This window comes from Pristiophorus japonicus, chromosome 11 (genome assembly GCF_044704955.1).
Source record: "Pristiophorus japonicus isolate sPriJap1 chromosome 11, sPriJap1.hap1, whole genome shotgun sequence".
Taxonomy (NCBI): Eukaryota; Metazoa; Chordata; class Chondrichthyes; family Pristiophoridae; genus Pristiophorus; species Pristiophorus japonicus.
Window position 1 is genome coordinate 101,334,267 of NC_091987.1, and position 19,187 is coordinate 101,353,453.

The 19,187-nt window shown below is 43.4% G+C and overlaps 1 protein-coding gene across 3 annotated transcripts in view; it reads right to left on the reverse strand.

Annotated features, from left to right (window-relative positions):
* The window catches only part of itsn1 (intersectin 1 (SH3 domain protein)), a 276,283-nt gene extending 257,100 nt beyond the window's left edge, over window positions 1-19,183 (reverse strand). For all 3 annotated transcript variants that reach the window (XM_070893816.1, XM_070893815.1, XM_070893814.1), the window contains exon 1: window positions 18,931-19,183. The gene's annotated coding sequence lies outside the window, so the exon portion shown is untranslated. The remainder of the gene's footprint in view (window positions 1-18,930) is intronic.
* Window positions 19,184-19,187: the final 4 nt, after the last annotated feature.

A 19,187-nucleotide genomic window follows, 5' to 3' on the forward strand; every position in this document is an offset into this window, starting at 1 on the left:
TTAAACAGCTAACGGGAGGAGGCTGCTCCATGAATATCCCCATCGTCAATGATGGCGGAGCCCAGCATGCAAATACAAAAGACAAGGTTTGCAACCATCTTCAGCCTGAAGTGCAGAGTGGATAATCCTGATCAGCCTCCTCCTGAGGTCCCCACAATCACAGAAGCCAGTCTTCAGTCAATTCGATTCACTCCATGTGATCTCAAGAAACAGCTGAGCACACTGAATACAGTAACGACTATGGGCCCCGACAACATCCCTGCTGTCGCGCCGAAGACTTGTGTTGCAGAACTAGCCATGCCTCTATCCAGGTTGTTCCAATACAGCTGCAACACTGGCATCTACCAGACAATGTGGAAAACTGCCCAGCTATGTTCCGCCTTTTAAAAGCAGGACAAATCCAATCCATCTAATTTCCACCCCATCAGTCTACTCTCAATCATTAGCAATGTGATGGAAGGTGTTGTCGACAGTGCTATCATGTAGCACTTACTCACCAATGCTTAGTTTGGGTTCCAGCAGGACCACTCGGCTCCAGATGTCATTACAGCCTTGGTCCAAACATAGAAACATAGAAAACAGATGCAAGAGTAGGCCATTCGGCCCTTCAAACCTGCACCACCATTCAATATCATGGCTGATCATGCAACTTCAGTACCCCATTCCTGCTTTCTCTCCATACCCCTTGCTCCCTTTCGCCATAAGGGACACATCTAATGCCTTTTTGAATATATCTAACGAACTGGCCTCAACAACTTTCTTGGTAGAGAATTCCACATGCTCACAACTCTCGTGAGTGAACAAGTTTCTCCTCATCTCGGTCCGAAATGGCTTACCCCTTATCCTTAGACTGTGACCCCTGGTTCTGGACTTCCTCAACATCGGGAACATTCTTCCTGCATCTAACCTGTCCAATCCCGTCAGAATTTTATACGTTTCTATGAGATCCCCTCTCATCCTTCTAAACTCCAGTGAAAATAAGCCTAGTCGATCCAGTCTCTCCTCATGTGTCAGTCCGGCCATCCCGGGAATCAGTCTGGTGAACCTTCGCTGTACTCCCTCAATAGCAAAAACGTCCTTCCTCAGATTAGACGACCAAAATTGAACAATATTCCAGGTGAGGCCTCACCAAGACCCTGCACAACTGCAGTAAGGCCTCCCTGTTCCTATACTCAAATCCCCTAGCTATGAAGGCCAACATACTATTTGCCTTCTTTACTGCCTGCTGCACCTGAATGCCAACTTTCAATGACTGATGAACCATGACACCCAGGTCTCGTTGCACCTCCCCTTTTCCTAATCTGCCACTATTCAGATAATATTCTGTCTTCGCGTTTTTGCCCCCAAAGTGAATAACGTCACATTTATCCACATTATACTGCATCTGCCATGCATTTGCCCACTCACCTAACCAACTATCTTAGTCCCAGGACATCGCTGTAGGAATTCCTCAGGACAGTGTCCTAGGCCCATACATCTTCAGATGCTTCGTCAATGCCCTTCCCTCCCTCCATCATAAGGTCCAAAGTGAGGATGTTTGCTGATGATTGCAGTGTTCAGTTCCATTTGAAACTCCGCAAATAATGAAGCTGTCCATGCCCGCACACAGTAAGACGTGCTCGACATTCAGGTTTGGGCTGATGTGTGGCAAATAATATTCATACCACACAAGTACCAGGCAATGACCATCTCCAACAAGTGAGAGTCTAACTACCGCCCCTTGACATTCAAGGGCATTCCCATCACTGAATCCCCCAACAACATCCTGGGGGGTCACCATTGACCAGAAATTTAACTGGACCAGCCACATAAATACTGTGGCAACAGAGGCTGGGTATTGGGCAATGAGTGTCTCACCTCTTGACTCCCCAAAGCCTTTCCACCATCCACAAGGCACAGTTAGGAGTATGATGGAATACTTTCCACTTGCCTGGATCAGTGCAGCGTCAACAGTCAAGATGCTCGACACCATTCAGGACAAAGCAGCCCGCTTGATTGGGATCTCATGCACCACCTTAAACAGTCACTCCCTCCACCACCGGCACACCGTGGCTGCTGTGTGTACCATCTACAAGATACATTGCAGCAACTCGCCAAGGCTTCTTCAACAGGACTATCCAAACCTGCAACCTCTACCACCGAGAAGGATCAGGGCAGCAGGTGAATGGGAGCACCATCACCTCCAAGTTACACACCATCCGGACTTGGAAATGTATTGCTGTTCCTTCATCGTCACTGAGCCAAAATCCTCTGACTCCCTCCCTAACAGCACTGTGGGAGTAACTTCACCACAAGGACTGCAGTGGTTCAAAAGGTGGCTCACCACCGCCTTCAAGGGCAGATAGGGATGGCCACCTGCATAATCTCTAATCATAATGGTATCATCTACCTTTGGTATAAAATGAACTATTCACAAAATATATGCTCAATCAAATTTTTGATACTGTTAAAAAAATTAATTCCTGGGACGTATGTTATGTGCAAAAGGAATAAACTAGAATGGAAAAAAATCTCAATCCAGGAAAAAATGCAGTTCAGCGGAGAATCTTAAAGCATAAAATATTAAATGATATTGAAGGGGAAAACCCAGAGTATTAATCCTTGCCCTTGCTCCCTGCGCTATACAATTGATGGCTGCTGGTTCAGCCAATATGCCTCCTGTCCTCTGGACCTCCAACTAGTTCCCTCCACTTTTACTACCTGCCTGCTTTTGAAAAGGTCCATCAAATGCCAGTGTGACTTTACCAGCCCCCACCTGCTTATCCTCACTATGTTCCCTCCTGCCTGGCATGCACTGTACTTTGTCTTCCTTGAAGTATAGTGCTCGGAGACACTTAACTGTAAATTAAAAACACTAAAGAAATACAAATTGTAACGTGGAAAAATATATACCACGACAGTAGGGCATGCTCAAGGCACATTGTTGACAGGCAGCAGAAACAGCTTTCCTCTACATTTTCCCTGTGCTATTCCTGATAAAGGTAAAAGAATTCAAGGAAAAACCTGCCATGCTTCCTAAACCTGATTTGCAAAAAGTTGTGTAAATTATTATAATTCCTGTAACCGTGCAATAAGATACTCAAATTTTGTATCTTAAGCTCTATCCCTGCTCCAACATTTTAAACCCTGTATCTTCTTTCCAGCAAATATAGGCCAAACTCCGAGCTAATTTATTTGAACGCTCATCAATGGTTGTAAAAGTATTTAGCTCCTTCAAAACAGATGAGAAGTAAGTGTAGCCAGACAGTTGAGAAGTGTAGAGGAATATCTAGGCAATAGCGATCACAACATAATTTTAAGAGAAAAATTGAGAAGGGTGCAAGTAAGACAAAAGACCAAAGTAATAAATTGGAAAGAAGCTGATTTTACAGGGAAGAGAATGAAGCTATTGACAAGTTTATTGACAAAGAAATAGAACAGCAGTGGGAAATATTTAAAAAGATGTCCAAGAGTGTCCAGGAGAAATATCTCTCACTAAAATGTTAGAACAAACTAGCCAGTAACGAATGAAGAAATTAGGGCAAAATTGAAAAGAAAGAAACAGCATACGATAACTTCACCAACAAAAAGGAATATGAAAAGGTTAGGACAAAAGTCAAAAACACAATTGGAAAGGCAAAGACAAACTACAAAATTAAATTATCAAGGAATATTTAAAAAATATAGTAAAGTATTCAACAGGCACATCAATAACAAAAGAAAAATCTGGATAGGGATAGGGCTACTAAAGGATGCATAAAATAAACTCTCAGGTAATGATAGCAAAATGGCATAAGTATTGAATTGTTACTTTGCCTTGGTATTTACCGGGGAGACTGACAAGGTAGGCATGGTATTTGAAGATGATGAACACATTTATGATGGAAAGGCGGGGGGGGGGGGGGGCGAGATAATTGATAAATTATTCAAACAGAGTATAAAACCCCCGGTCCGGATGGATCGCATCCGTCTATATTAAAAGAATTTAGGGAAGATAGCGGAAGCACTATTGCATATAACAATTCATTAGAAAAGGAAATATTGCCAGAGGATTGATAGACAGCTAATATGGTTCCTATACTTAAAAAAAACAATTCCAGGGAACTATGGACCAATTAACTTTGACAGTAATCGGAAAAATAATAGCATCTTTACTCAAAGATGTAACAGAAAGCATCTAGAAACTGAAAATATAAGAAAGAGTAGTCAGCATTGATTTCAAAAGGGAAAGTCACGCTTGACCAATTTTATTGAATTCTTTGAGGTAACAACATAAAGAGTAGATGAGGGTAATGCAGCAAACATCATATATTTGGATTTTCAAAAGGCTTTTGATAAAGTAATGCATAATAGAATCATGACTATGGTCAGAACATGGAGTCAGGGGACAAATAGCAGAATGGATAAGCTGGCCACAAAACAAAAAACGAAGAGTAGGGTTTAAAGGTCACTACTCAGGCTGGCAAAAAGGTGGGAAGTGGTGTTCAAGGATCAATGCTGGGACCACTATTGCTCACCATTTACACAAACAATCTGAACTCGAGAATCTGAAATACAATTTCAATAATTGCAGAGGACACCAAATTGGGGGTTTAATTAATACAGGTGGACTGCGACAAAATACAGGAAGACATTAATAAACTTGCAGAATGGGCGTGTAATTGACAAATCAACCTAGTATAGATAAGTGGGAGGTGGTACATTTTGGCAAGAATAAGGTCACATACTCCTTTGAAAATAAGTGTCTAAATAGGTAGAGGAGCCGAGGGATCTAGGCGTAGATACACAAACCACAAAGTAGCAACGCAGGTTAATAAGACCATAAAAAAGCAAATTACACATTGAGGTTCATTTCTGGTGGGATAGAATTGAAAAGCAGAGAAGTTACATTAAACTTGTATAAAAGCTTGGGTTAGACAGTACTTGGTCTCATTATAAAAAGAGGCGCACTGGAGAAGGTTCAAAAAAGATTTACTCGAATGATACCAGAACTGAAGTTATACCCATCAGGAAAGATTGAATAGGCTGGGGCTCTTTTCTCGAGAAAAAAAAAAGAGAGCTGACCTGATCAAGGTGTTCAAGATAATGAAAGGGTTTGATGACATAGATTTAGAGAATATGCTTTTAATTGCAGGGGAGTCCAGAACTAGGGATAATCACAGATAAATCCAATAGGGAATTCAGAAGGAACTTCTTTACCCACAGAATGGTTAGAAGTGGAACTCGTGATCACAAAAGGGTAGTTGAGACGACCAGCATAGATGCATTTAAGGGGAAGCTAGTTAAAGGCACAGGGAGAAAGGAATAGAAGGATATGTTGATGGAGTTAGATGAAGGTGGTCGAAAGGAGGCTCGTGTGGAACAAACACAGACATGGACCAGTTGGACTGAATGGCCTCTTTCGGTGCATGAAAAGCTGTGTCAAAATCAAATCAGTTGAAATTTCAGTCAACTTTTTTGGGGAAAAAACACAAAACGCAGCAAAGGTAACCTGGTCAATGCGCACATGCTCTATGTCATGTCCTGGTTCATGCCGGGATAACCAAATACAGCTGGGGTATCAGTGACTGGGAGAAATTTCAATTGTGTTTAACCTCAGCATCCTCTGCCTTAGGAAAAAGATCAAGAAAAACAGCAGTCTTACCAGTATCTCAGCAACACTTAATTATTAAACTCGGAAGAATGGTCACTTCATACACATCGGGGAAGTATTGCCCATATAACCCAAAGCCAACATGAATTAGAGCCTTATGTAAGGGAGAAGGGAGAGAATACACACACACACAAAGAAACAAATCTTTGAGAAAATTGAGATGAAATATATATATATATCTTTAGATATATCTATATATAGCACTGTCTCGCTGTCCATTTCTAGTATTTTCTGACTGTACAATTTCATACCAGGATACGACATACTTAAGCATTAACTACCTGGTTGCAGCTTACAACTAGTGAATATATGGAACTACCACATCAAAAATTCAACATTTTCAAGAGTTGGAGAGAAAAAGGAAGAGGGGATGAGAAAATGAGAGGGAAAACTCAAAAAAGGACAAAAAAAAAATCAGCGACAGTCCCAATTGTGTGTGGCCTGCATCATAAGTTCCCAACATTAAATTAGTGGCAAACAAAAGTGAAAGTTAAGATCTTCAACATACCTTACTATTAATATTCTGGTTTACAGATAGGACGAACAAGATAATTTAAACCATAGATGAATATGGAAGCAATAATTTTATCACTAGATGCATTTATGATCAGTCGTTTACAAAAGGCAGGTTCTAACTCCATTCTCCAAACCACTGACGTTTGCTTCGCTCTTTGATTCTCTATATGATCTCATTCTTCAGGTGGTCCTTCTCTTCCTCCCTCTTGACCTTTTACCCTTCCATCACCCTAACATCTCTTTCAACATCCCATCTCAGCACATATGTATTTGTTTTTTCTGATATCAATATGCTAATCTTGCATCATTGCCAACATGTCCTCAGTACTTTTCTTGTCTATCCACCTCCATGCTACATCTCTATCGCTCTCCAGAAGCCTGTCCTCGTCTTTCCTCATTGTTCATGTTTCAGCATCATACTCCATATCAAACTCCATTATTTTTTTTTGCAGCTCCCCATTCAAGATCTTTTTCCTTCTATCAAATGCAACGTTCCCCTGTGTACTCCTAACTCACCGCCTTGGCATATCTGCCATCTTCAGTTATCACACTTCACATATACTGAAATTGTCTCAGCTGATCCAACTGTTCCTTGTTTATTAAAGTGATCATTCTTTCACATGCATTCCTAGAAATCTTCATAACTCTGGTTATACCTGCATTGATCTACATTCCATATTTCAATGCTACAGCGTTAAAGCTATCTACCAACTGTAGTCCATTCAAGGTACTTGCTAACAAGGTGTTGTCAAAAGCCAATCTGAAAGCTTTCATTAGCTGACCTCTAACTTTCACTCGTTACTCTATTTGTTTAAGCACTTCGCTTACCATTGCTTCTGCATACACATTGAACAACACAGGTGCAAGCAGTGTTCTTGTCGCACTCCTCTTCCAATCACCTGGTTCTGTCTCTGCTACCCAAACACTTGCCGTTTGTCCCATATACGCTTACCAGGCGTCTACCTTTCCAATTCACACCAATATTCTTTAGTACCTCCATTAGTTTGACCCAGTTGACTATCAAATGCTTTTTCAAAATCTACATCTCTTGCTTCTGTCCTATACTTCTCTTGCACAGTACTCTCATCATCCCTATTGCCACTCTTGTTCCTCATCCTGTGAAACATGAATTCATCCTTGCCAAAATATTATTCCCCATTAGTTCATAATCTTCTTGCAAGTAATCTGGAACATAATCTTTGAGGCATGTGGTATCAGACTGACGGTATGAAATTCGTCAAAGTTGCTAGCTGTTCTCGTTTTTCCTGATATGATTATATTAATGACAGCATTATGCCATTCTCCATATGCGGCTTTACACAAATCAACAAGTTTGTTTGTTGCCTTTTCTCCCACGTGTTTAATTAAATTCTGCTGGAATTCTCATTAATGCCTGCAGCCTTTCCATCCCTGAGCTCACTGCCTGCAATTCTCATTTCAAGGTCTTGGACCTCAGAGCCTATACAATCAACTTCCACCTCTTCGAACACAAGAAAAGAAGTAGTAGGAGCAGGAGGCAGCCATTTGGCCCCACGAGCCTGCTCTGCCATTTAATAAGATCTTGGCCTCAATTCCACTTCCCTGCCCGCTCCCCATAACTCTTGATTCCCTTATCGTTCAGAAATCTATCTCTCGCCACCTTAAATATATTCAATGACCAAAACATCACAGGTCACTGGGGAAGAGAATTCCGAAGATTCACAACCCCGAGAGAAGAAATTCCTCCTCATTTCAGTTTTAAATGGGCGACCCCTTATTTTGAAATTATGCCCCCAAGTTCTAGATTCCTCACAAGGGGAAACATCCTCTCTGCATCTACCCTTCAGAATCTTATACGTTTCAATAAGATCCCCTCTCATTCTTCTAAACTCCAATGAGTATAAGCCAACCTTTTCCTTCCAGTTCCCTTTGCCTCTTAGCTTACAGTTCTTGCACACTTCAACTGGGTCAGTCAATAGCTGTCCCATCTCGATTTCTGCTTTCACTCTCATTCCTTGTCTGTTCAAATCATTCATGCTCCTCACTCTTAGAACAAACCAGCTCTGCCTCTCCTATCTAACTCCTCATAGTCCCTTGAGGCAAATTTCTCTAGCCTTGTCAGTCTCTCTCCCAAGCTCATTGTTCAAACTCCTGTATGCTTTTTGCCCTCTTTCCTTCGCTCATTGATTTTCACCAACATTTCATTGGTCACTCAATTTCTTTGCCCTTTGCTAGATTAGCATAGTTTGCTCAGCACTTTCCCAGATTGTTTCTTTCAGCCTGCACCACCGCTCATTTACACTTATTTTCTTTTCCTTCACTTTATCAGTTTCTTATGAACCTTAACCCAGCTGCGCCTTTCAACTCTTCCAAATTTCACCTATGTACCAATCTTTACTCAAAGAAGCTTCGATCACAACCAAGTCCTGACCTGAATCAGCATCTGCACCAGGTTAACAACAAGCATTCTTTACACTATTTCAGCATCGGTTTCATCAAAATGTAAGTAATCCTACTGCCACCACTACATGCATTTACCATTCTGTCTCTCCAGGTTTTTTTCCATGTAGATCTTCTTCTGTGATGTTTAAACTAAGTGGGTAACCATCAGATCCCTTTTCATACAAAACTCAATCAATTTCTCCCCTCTTCTATTTCCACTTCTTTAGCTAATCACACACTCATCCTCACTTTCCCCACCAACACTGTTCCAGTACCCCACAACAGTCATTTTCTTTTTTGCCATCTATCATTTCTACTATTTGATCATAGATTTTATCCACATACTCTATAGGCTGGTCACTTGTGAGTATGTAATCTTCAATGATGACAATATCTGCAGGGTCAACTCTAAGTTTAACAAGCAAGGTTGGGTCAGATTTGCAGATCACTTTGGAAGCACACTTTCCTGCATTTTTAATCAAACACCTCTCTCACTTCCCTTTCTGCCAGGGTAGATTACACTCATCATTACTCATGAGATCACATGCTTTTGTAGTGCCATTTTAATGTAGAGAAACGTCCCACAGCACTTTGAGGAAAATGGATATGGAGCCAAAGGAAGATAGATCAGGAGGTGTGGCCAAAAGCTTGGACAATGAGGTAGATTTCTTAAGCAGGGTATTAAAAGTAGAGATGCAGAGGGGTTTAGGAAGGAAATTGCAGAGAGTGGGATCTAGATTCAGCAATAATCTAACATATTAGGAAAAAAGATCATTGAGGGGACAGGGCCACAAAAATGAGCATGGCAACATTAGTATGGTAGATAAGTAAATCTAAATTTCTTAATTAATACTTTGATTCAGTATTTTCAAAGAGAACAGAGGAAAGTCTCAAAAGGCTTGTGAATGAGGATGTAGGACCACCAATAGGTTTATGCATTAATCATAATGGGGAGAAGAGTGGTTATCGGGCTGAGTGCATTGAAAATCAATGCGCCCAGCACCAAATGTTATAAACATCAGAATATTGAAGAAATTTTGAAACAAACCATTATTTTGTTTAATTCATTAGAAACAGGAGCTGTGCCAAACTACTATTACAACTCTGTTCATAAAAGGAAAAAGAGATATGCTAGGCAACAATCCATTGGTTAGATTTAGATAAGATGAAATAAAATAAAAACTAAGTAAACTTAGTGGCCCTGAAATTCCAGTCGGAGGCTTCCTTTGGACAAACGCCTCCAACTCGAAATTTTTCGACAAATGTACCTGGTGGTCCCGGAGGCGCCGTGGATTCCGATCTGATGCCTTCTTTTCCCATGCTTCGCAGCGCATTCACAAGATATGGACGGAGAAGCTGGAGTCATGTGGACTTGGACAACCAATCATGGTACAGTATTCTCATTGATCGTAATGAGAACTCCTTATCTCCGAGTTCCTATTATAGGTCAAACCTCCCTTATCCGGCACTCTCGGGACCTGGCCTGTGCCGAATGAGGGATTTTGCTGGATGACGGGGAGGTAACCAGAGATTGGAGAGGGGAGGAGGTGGCCTGAGATCAGGGGTGGGGGGGGGGGGGTGCGGGGAGGGAGGAGGTTGGCAGCCAGAGCAGCCCCCGAAGTGTCGGGAGCGGGCCCAGTGGTCCCCCAAGAGTCGGCGTGGCCCAAGTGGGCCCTGAAGAGTCGGCGGGATGGCAGGCCTCAAAGTGTCGACGGGCCCAAAGTTGTAGTCCGTCGGCCCGCCCCCCCGAGGGAACATTGAGCAGAGGAGCTGCCGGCCTGATCTTCCCCCTTCCCCCCCCGAAGGGAACACCGAAATGGCTGGCCCGAGGATGCCCAAAGGGAACACTGAGCGGAGGAGCGGCCAGCCCAAGGACCGTGGTCGCAAGAGTTCCAGCAGGGCAACGAGGCAGAGGCAGCTGATAACCCCGACATCAAGAAGATAATTATATTGATTAGTACATTTTTTTTTTTTAATTCATAGAGTACGTTCTGAGACCGGAGGAAGAAGGATTTTGACCAGCAGCGTTCTGCACATGCGCCACCCGGCAGCCAGGAATGGTGCCGGACAAGGGGTGGTGCCAGATAAGAGTCCCGGATAAGGGAGGTTCAACCTATACTTTCAATGAGAAAAAGTCCTAAAATACCCAACACAACATAAATTTAAAAAACACTTCATTTAAAATTAATTGAAATTAAAGTTAATTAAATGTTTATTAATGCATTTTATTTAGGGTTTAAAATAAACTTAGCTTAATGGACGGAGTTTTTACTATAAAAATTTGTTTTTTCATTTTTAATGTGCTTTAAAACTCTTGCACTGGTAAAAGTAGGCTATGCACCTGCTTTTACCAGGCGTAAGATTTTGAAGGACATTCGCTGGGCAAGAGATGGGCAAATAGCACAATCTCACCCGCGCGAATATCCTTGCTGTGGGGATGCGGAAGATCTATCAAATCGGAAAAGCTGGTTTTCGGAGCATCAAAAAATTTACAAGGCCTCGCCGGGTCCGTACGTATACCGTATGGACCCAGCAAGGCCAGGATTTCAAGCCCAGTATTTAAAAAGGCAGATACTGATCAGAGGCAGCCAACATGGACTTGACCCACTGTCAGCCGTGGCTCAGTGAGTAGCACCCTCGTCTCGGAGTCAGAAGGTTGTGGGTTCAAATCTCACCCCAGAGACTTGAGTACAGAAATCTAGGCTGACACTCCATTGCAGCACTGAGGGAATGCTGCACTGTTGAAGGTGCCATATTTCGGATGAGACGTTAAAATGTCTGCTCCATCAGGTGGATGAAAAAGATCCCATGGCATTGTTTTGAGAAGAGCAGAGGAGTTATCTCTGGTATACTGGCCAATATTTATTCCTCAATCGACATAAAAACAGATTATCACTTTGCTCTTTGTGGGAGTTTGTTGTGCGCAAATTGGCTGCCATTTTTCCTACATTACAACAGTGACTACACTTCTAAAGTACTTAATGGCTGTAAAACGCTTTGGGATGTCCGGTGGTCGTGAAACATGCTATTAAAAGTAAGTCTTACTTTCTTTTGGGCCACTTCCCATATCACGAGAGCCTCCTATCAACAAGAGCAGGCATCGACGACGAGATCCAACACCGCCTCCAGTGCGTCAGTGCAGCCTTTGGCTGCCTGAGGAAAAGTGTGTTTGAAGACTGCCACCAAGCTCATGGTCTACAGGGCTGTAGTAATACCTGCCCTCCTATATGGCTCAGAGGCATGGACCATGTACAGCAGACACCTCAAGTTGCTGGAGAAATATCACCAATGATGTCTCTGCAAGATCCTGCAAATCCCCTGGGAGGACAGGTGCACCAACATCAGCGTTCTCATTCAGGCGAACATCCCCAGCATTGAAGCACTGACCACACTCGATCAGCTCCACTGGGCAGGCCACATAGTCCGCATGCCAGACACGAGACTTCCAAAGCAAGTGCTCTACTCGGAGCTCCTTCACGGCAAACTAGCTAAAGGTGGGCAGCGGAAACGCTACAAGGACACCCTCGAAGCCTCCCTGATAAATGAGACATCCCCACTGACACCTGGGAGTCCCTGGCCCAAGACCGCCCTAAGTGGAGGAAGTGCATCCGAGAGGTCGCTGAGCACCTCGAGTCTCAACGCCGACAGCATGCAAAAATCAAGCGCAGTCAGCTTGAAAGAACGTGCGGCAAACCAGTCCCACCCACCTTCCCTCAACGATTATCTGTCCCACCTGTGACAGGGACTGTGGTTCTCGTATTGGACTGTTCAGCCACCAAAACTCACTTCAGGAGTGGAAGCAAGTCTTCCTCGATTCCGAGGGACTGCCTATGATGATGATAATGCTTACTTTCTTTTAGTGTAGAGTATAATAAAGAGACAAGGGAATGGAGTAAAGTTTTTCACAAATATTGAAAACGAGGGCAGAATACAGTAGTTATTGTTTGTAAGGACTGTCAGAAAGCATTTAATAACGCGTCTCATTAAAAAAGTGGTCGAGGAAATGAAGGTCTATGACAAAAGGGAAAGTACAGCATAGACAGAGCTGGCTAAAAGGCAGATAGTTTATGGTAAATAGAGGTTCGTCATTCTGGTGGGGGTGCTGAGTAGAGTGCGGATATATATTATACACTACCTGTGCTTAGAGAGTTTTCACAAAATTTCCATTGCACCTTGATGTCAGATTTAAGCCGGTCAGGTTCCAATTTTCACCCTGCTTCCTTTCAATCTTCCTAGTTTCTACAGAAAAGCACCAGAGTTCCACCCCTTTCATAGACATGTATTGCACCAGCTGGAATCCCTCCCGTTTCCATCCTGGAACTCTGGTTGGATCCCTTCCCACACCAGTGAAATAAAAGCCAGCTTGTGGCCCTGGTCAGAACCTCCTTGTGACTAGCCACGAGAGAGAGAGAGAGAGAGAGAGAGAGAGAGAGAGAGAGAGAGAGAGAGAGAGAGAGACAAAAAGAGAAAGAGTATGAATGAAAGAGAGCAGCAAAAATGCAAGTACAGGTGCAACACCAAGAATCCGGAGTTCTGGAACGATCGGTGGCAGGGTCGCCCAGAACCCGTAAAGTGTTCCGGAATTCGGACCCGCCTACCCTGGGGCTTCGCCGCTGCCCAACCTTGGACCTCACCACTGCTGTCCTTACCTCGGGGCCTACTCGACCAGACCCTGGCCCGTCCGACGACTTACTCAACGGGGCCCTGCCGAGGAGCTGTTCACACCGGGCGGGGGCGCCACCGAGTAGGTGGTCGGGCAGGCCGACGAAGAGGCCCCGAGGTATGGGCAGCGGCAGTGAGGCGAGTGGGGCAAATCTAGGAGGCAAAAAGAAACGATGGGATACAAATGGTCGATTGTAGCACATTATGAAGCTGCTGTTCCAATTTCTTCTGCAGATCTAGATTGGTTTGAATGCTTTCCTCAAGCTGTTGTCGTAGCAACTGAACGGCTGTCAGCTGCATCTGCAAGGCTTGGATGCGGCTGTACAGAAATGCAGTAAAGAAGCAGCGTCATGGGAAACAAAAAGAAGAACTAAACCGAGCTCCTCATACAGGCGCAGCAATCCCCCCACCCTTTGACGTTTGAAATCTGGAAATAGCCGAACCTCGGCTTCGGTGTTTCCAGATACGCGTCATCAGAAAGCAAATCAAAAGTCTGGAAAAGCCCAGAATCTGGAATGGCCTCGGTCCTGAGGGTTCCAAATTTTAAGCGCTGCACCTGTATATCGAGAGTAGCAGAGCAGGAGGAACAGAAAACACAAAAAATGAGAAAAATACCAGACAAAGACATGGGAAAGGGGACAGATTCAGCTTGCAGCATGAAGATGACAGACACAGCAAGACTGACTCCGAGTAATACCACAGGAGAGCCACATAACCTGTATTTAATGGGTGGGTTGAATCCAGACTGACACGGTCGATACGCAAATGCCCATTATTCTGGAACAAATTGACAGTACAGCCATAAAAATGTCTGCACTAGCAAAATGCAATTTTCACACTGGTGCATTAAGAATGCTCTTGTGGAATTGAGTGTTTGGGCACTTGTTTACTCTTTGGTGGTGGTGATTGGGGGGGGGGGGGGGGGGGCAGCAGGGAAGTAGGAAAAGCCTATACCCCGTACCCCCACCCCACAAATTCAAACAAAATATAGAAACATAAAAAAGGACAAAATCACAAATTTCTAGGTGCCATTCCTACAAGATCTCAAGCTCCCATAGTTCTTATGGCGAGATCCACACAAATAATAATACATGTATTAGAAATAACACTTGTGTCTGCCTCATGCGTTTCTATAGTTAACTACCAATTGAATCTCCTATTAGTTTGTAAGCCACATCAAATTGTAAATGCATTCAACTACTTCTGACATGACTTCAGTGCACAGCAGTAACCATGATTAAATGCTTCACTTGTTGCCCATATTATGCCTTTATATGGAGTACAGAAATCTCTAGTAAGCAAAGCTGCAATATGGATTGGAAAGCGCTGGTCACTTTACCCAGCATCTTGTTGTATTCCTGTTGACAAATTTAAGTGAAAATTTACTTGACACTGTAGTCTGAATTGTCATTATAAATATACTGCCAAAGAAACCATCAGATTCAACCATTAAACAGTTGTGGCCAAACTATTTAACCACATGCGAAAAGGTTGGCCCTGTGGACTATGTAAATCCATATATAATGGGTATTTTAAAACCTTATTTTCTGACTAGGTTTAATAAAAATTTGAAACAATACAGCACAATGGGACATTAAATTGGGAACTCAATGATTTTCCATTACACAGGGATAAGATTCTCAATTTTAGCAATGCTTCCATGAGGTGTTAAGTGCAATCCAGGTACTCTGACAGTGAGGAAAAACTACAGGTCTGTATGCTTCCTCGAGCCTTCTGGTTTCCTTTTACAGCCACGCTAACAGAATTGTATAAAGCAGTCTCCAACTGAACCTCTGTCATGTGTGGCATCAGTAGGTTACAAGAGGAAAGAGCAGTAAATAATCGAAAATAACATTTAAATATGCTCTGAGTTGATACCTGTAACTTGTAGCAGGATGGTATTGATAGACAGCACAAGGATTTGAAAAATTAGGTTCCCAATATTAGCGATGCACAACTGTTCCAAAAAGACAATGATTTAACAGAAACCTTTTCACTATTGGCAGTACAATTTCAAATTGCACGTATCAATTTCTTTGCTCCCCTCACTTACTCCAACCTACCTCCCTCTGAAATTGCAGCACTCCACTCTCAGATCCAACCCCAACATGGTCATTAAAACTGCTGACAAGGGTGCCGCTGTTGTTGTTTGACGAACCGACCTCGACCTTGTGGAGGGTGAACGCCAACTCTGATACCCCCTCCTCTCCCCCCCAGACCATGACCCCACTACCGGACATCAAGCCATCGTTTCCAAGACGGTCACTGACCTTGCCTCCTCTGGAGATCTTCCCTCCACAGCCACCAACCTCAGTTCCCTAACCCTGCACAGCTCACTTCTATTTCCTGACCAAGATCCACAAACAGGACTGCCCTGGTAGATCCATCGTTTCAGCCCGTTCTTGCCCCACGGAATTTCTCTCTTCCTATCTCGACCATTTTTTCTTCCCACCTACATCCACAACTCCTGCGATGCCCTCTGCCACTTTAAACAATTTCCAGGCCCCATTCGTCTCCTTTTCACGATGGGCATCCAGTCTCTCTACACCTTCATCCCCCACCAGGATGACCTAAGGACGCTCCACTTCTTCCTTGAACAGAGGCCCAACCAGTTCCCATCCACCACCCCTCTCCTCCTCTGCCTGGCTGAACTTGTTCTCACATTGAATAACTTCTCCTTTGACTCCACTCACCTTCCTCCAAATTAAAGTTGTTGCTATGGGAACCCACATGAGTCCTAGCTACGCCTGCTTTTTTGTGGGATATGTGGAACACTCTTTGTTCCAGGCTTACTCAGGTCCCCTCCCTCACCTCTTTTTCTAGTACACTGATGACTGTATTAGTGCCGTTTCCTGCTCTCACCCTGAACTAGAAAATTTCATTCACTTTGTTTCCAATTTCCACCCTTCCATCACCTTCACATGGTCCATCTCTGTCTCTTACCTGCCTCGACTTATTTGGCTCCATTTCTGGAGATAGACTATTGACAAACATTTACTACAAGCTCACTGACTCCCACAGCTACTCCTCCTCCCACCCCTGCAAGGACTCTATTCCGCTCTTCCAGTTTCTTAGTCTCTGTCGCATCGGTTCTGACGACGCTACATTCTATATTAGTGCTTCCAATATGTCTTCCTTTTTCCTCAACCGAGGATTCCCATCTACCATGGTTGACATTGCCCTCGACAGTGTTCATTCTATTTCCCGCACTCATCCTTTCCCCTCCCTCCCAGAACTTGTCTTCACCTTTCACCCACCAGCCTCCACACCCTCCGCCACCTTCAGCGTGATCCCACCGCTAAACACATCTTTCCCTCCCTTTCAGCATTCCGAAGGAACCTCTCCTCAATCACCGCCAACACTCCTTCCCGTGCAAGCGCAGGAGATGCAACACCTGTCCCTTTGCCTCCTCCCTTCCCACTGTCCAGGGTTCCAAACACTTCTCCCAGGCGAAACAGCGATTTGCTTGTACTTCTTGCAATTGAGCATACTTGTATTCGCTGCTCATGATTGGTCTTCCCAATGTCGAGGAGACCACAACGCAGACCGAGTGACCGCTTTGCAGAGCACATCCTTTAGTCCATAAGCATGACCCTGAGCTTCCGGTCACCTGTCACTTGAATTTTCTGCTCCACTCTGATCTCACACAAGCTCGAGGAACATAACTTCATCTTGCGATTAGGCAGTTTACAGCCTTCTGGACTCGATATTGAGTTCAACAATTGCAGACCATAACCTCTGCCCTTATTTTTTTTCACATGGCAGATGTTGATTATTCTGCCATTTACATCCTATATAGACTCATCTTTTGTTTCTTAACTTGTCCCATTACCATCTCCTTATGCTTTGCACCATCATCCCTTTTGTCTCTTAATCTCTTCTGCTTTCCATCACATCACAGACCTTCCCTTTTGTTCTTACCTCCCCCCTTCCCCACCCCCCCACTCTTGCTTAAAAATCTGTTACATTTAACTTTTTCCAGTTCTGACAAAGGGTCATCGACCTGAAGCATTAACTCTCTTTCTATCTCCACAGGTGCTGCCTCTTCTGCTGAGTATTTCCAGCATCCGCAGTATTTTGCTTTTATTCAAATTGCACTTAGTTGATATAGCAAAGAATGACTGACATTGCAAATTTCAGAAATTCTGACCATTAATGCCGAGAAATGAAAGGCCTCTAAAAAAGATCACGTTGAAACATTGAAACATAGCACAGCAGTTTAAAACCTCTTGCATACTTACATTCATTTAGAATTTTGATTTACATACAAATCAAAACTGCTGTGCTAATGTTTCAACGTGATCTTTTTTTTTTAAAGAGGCCTTTCATTTCTCCACATACCTTTTCATGAAGATTCTGACATTTGTGTCTGTTAAAACTCAATCTGACTCCCATTTGTCTGTGTCAGATTTGTTTCCATAACGATTTTACAATGCAATTTTAAGGTTTTTTTTACAATTTAGTGAAAGGATATAATGGCAATAATTATATCTGGATCTACATGCATACACCTGTGTTCTCAGCATGCATCATAGTCTGATCACAATACTGATTGCTAACTTAAATCATTGCCTACCAAATCCAATTTGCACATGCTTCCTAGTTCATTAATACTCAAATAGCATGCTACCTATGGAATAAATCTTATTGTAGAGTAGTTTATTTGGCAAGGCAAACCAGGTTATACTGTCAGTTGCATCATCATGATTAATGACCACTGTTCTACTGTCTAACCTAATCTCAAGGTGGTTACTCGTTTTGCTGAAAAATTCATAATTATTCGTTCAATTCAATGCTAAATTTCAGAGCTCGATAAATACAACTAACACCTAATAACCTGTGCCAAATGCCAATAATTCTCAAATCTCACTGTGTAAAAAAAAATGATAGGAGCTGCTACACGCAGATTGCACTTAATTAACCGCCAGGACCAGACATTTTTAGACTGGCTGAGTTAGATTTTTTCTGAAATATTCGAATGGGCGCAGAACCCACCACGACTTTAGAAACCAACAAATCCTTAAATGCTATTCTTGCAGCATCCGTTTACTGCTCATTTTCAATTAGCTCAAACGAAACCGCATGCTTTGGATTGCCACAATTCTGCTTTAAATGCTGCTCAATACAGTTAATCAAACTGGAAAAAGAAAATCTCTACAACCATTTAGGCTTGTATATACTACTCTTGACATTTGCACACAGAAAGAATATATCCAGCGACGAAATAATCAGGTAACAGCAACATGAAAAAACGAGATTGCCCGCTCCTTGTAATGGTCCAAAAACACTTGTATCGGATTACACTTAATATTCTCTGGGCCCAATTCACTCTGCACCAGAGGAGCTACAAACGGGAAAAGAAAGGCAAGCTCTAAATCAACCTTGATCCCACCACGTTTCACCCTGCAGTCTAAGACAATTAAACACCAGACAATTAAAAGAACAAAAATCAGTACGGCAACCAGTAAGCTTCCCAAAGCCCTCTGACCTCCTGGCCAGCAATGATAACAACTGACTCTGCCTTACTTTTAATAAGGCGCAGAAATCCAAGCCAGCTATACTTTCAGACAAAATATATATTTTTATTTTAAGGTTGAAAACACACACACACATCCTTGCACCAAGCAGCAATAACAAGAGGCAGTGATCCCCTGGCTGCAAGCAGAGCCATTGCAGCGCTAGGGAGGATAGCGGCTTACCTCATCTCGGGAGGGCTGGCGGAGTGTCGCTGCTCGGCGGCGGCTCCTCACTATCTCCCCTCCACCTTCTTCTGAGGAGAGTTGGCTTCTCGATCCACCGTGAACGTGAGACCAAACAGTGCCGCCCTCTCTCTCACTCTCTGCCCGTTGCCTAGTGTCTGAAGGTAACACTCTCTCTCTCTTTCTCTCACTCTCTCCTTTTGCCCCCGCCCTCCCGGCCGTCACTGCCTTCTTTCCCTTGCGTTGCTCGACGCTCC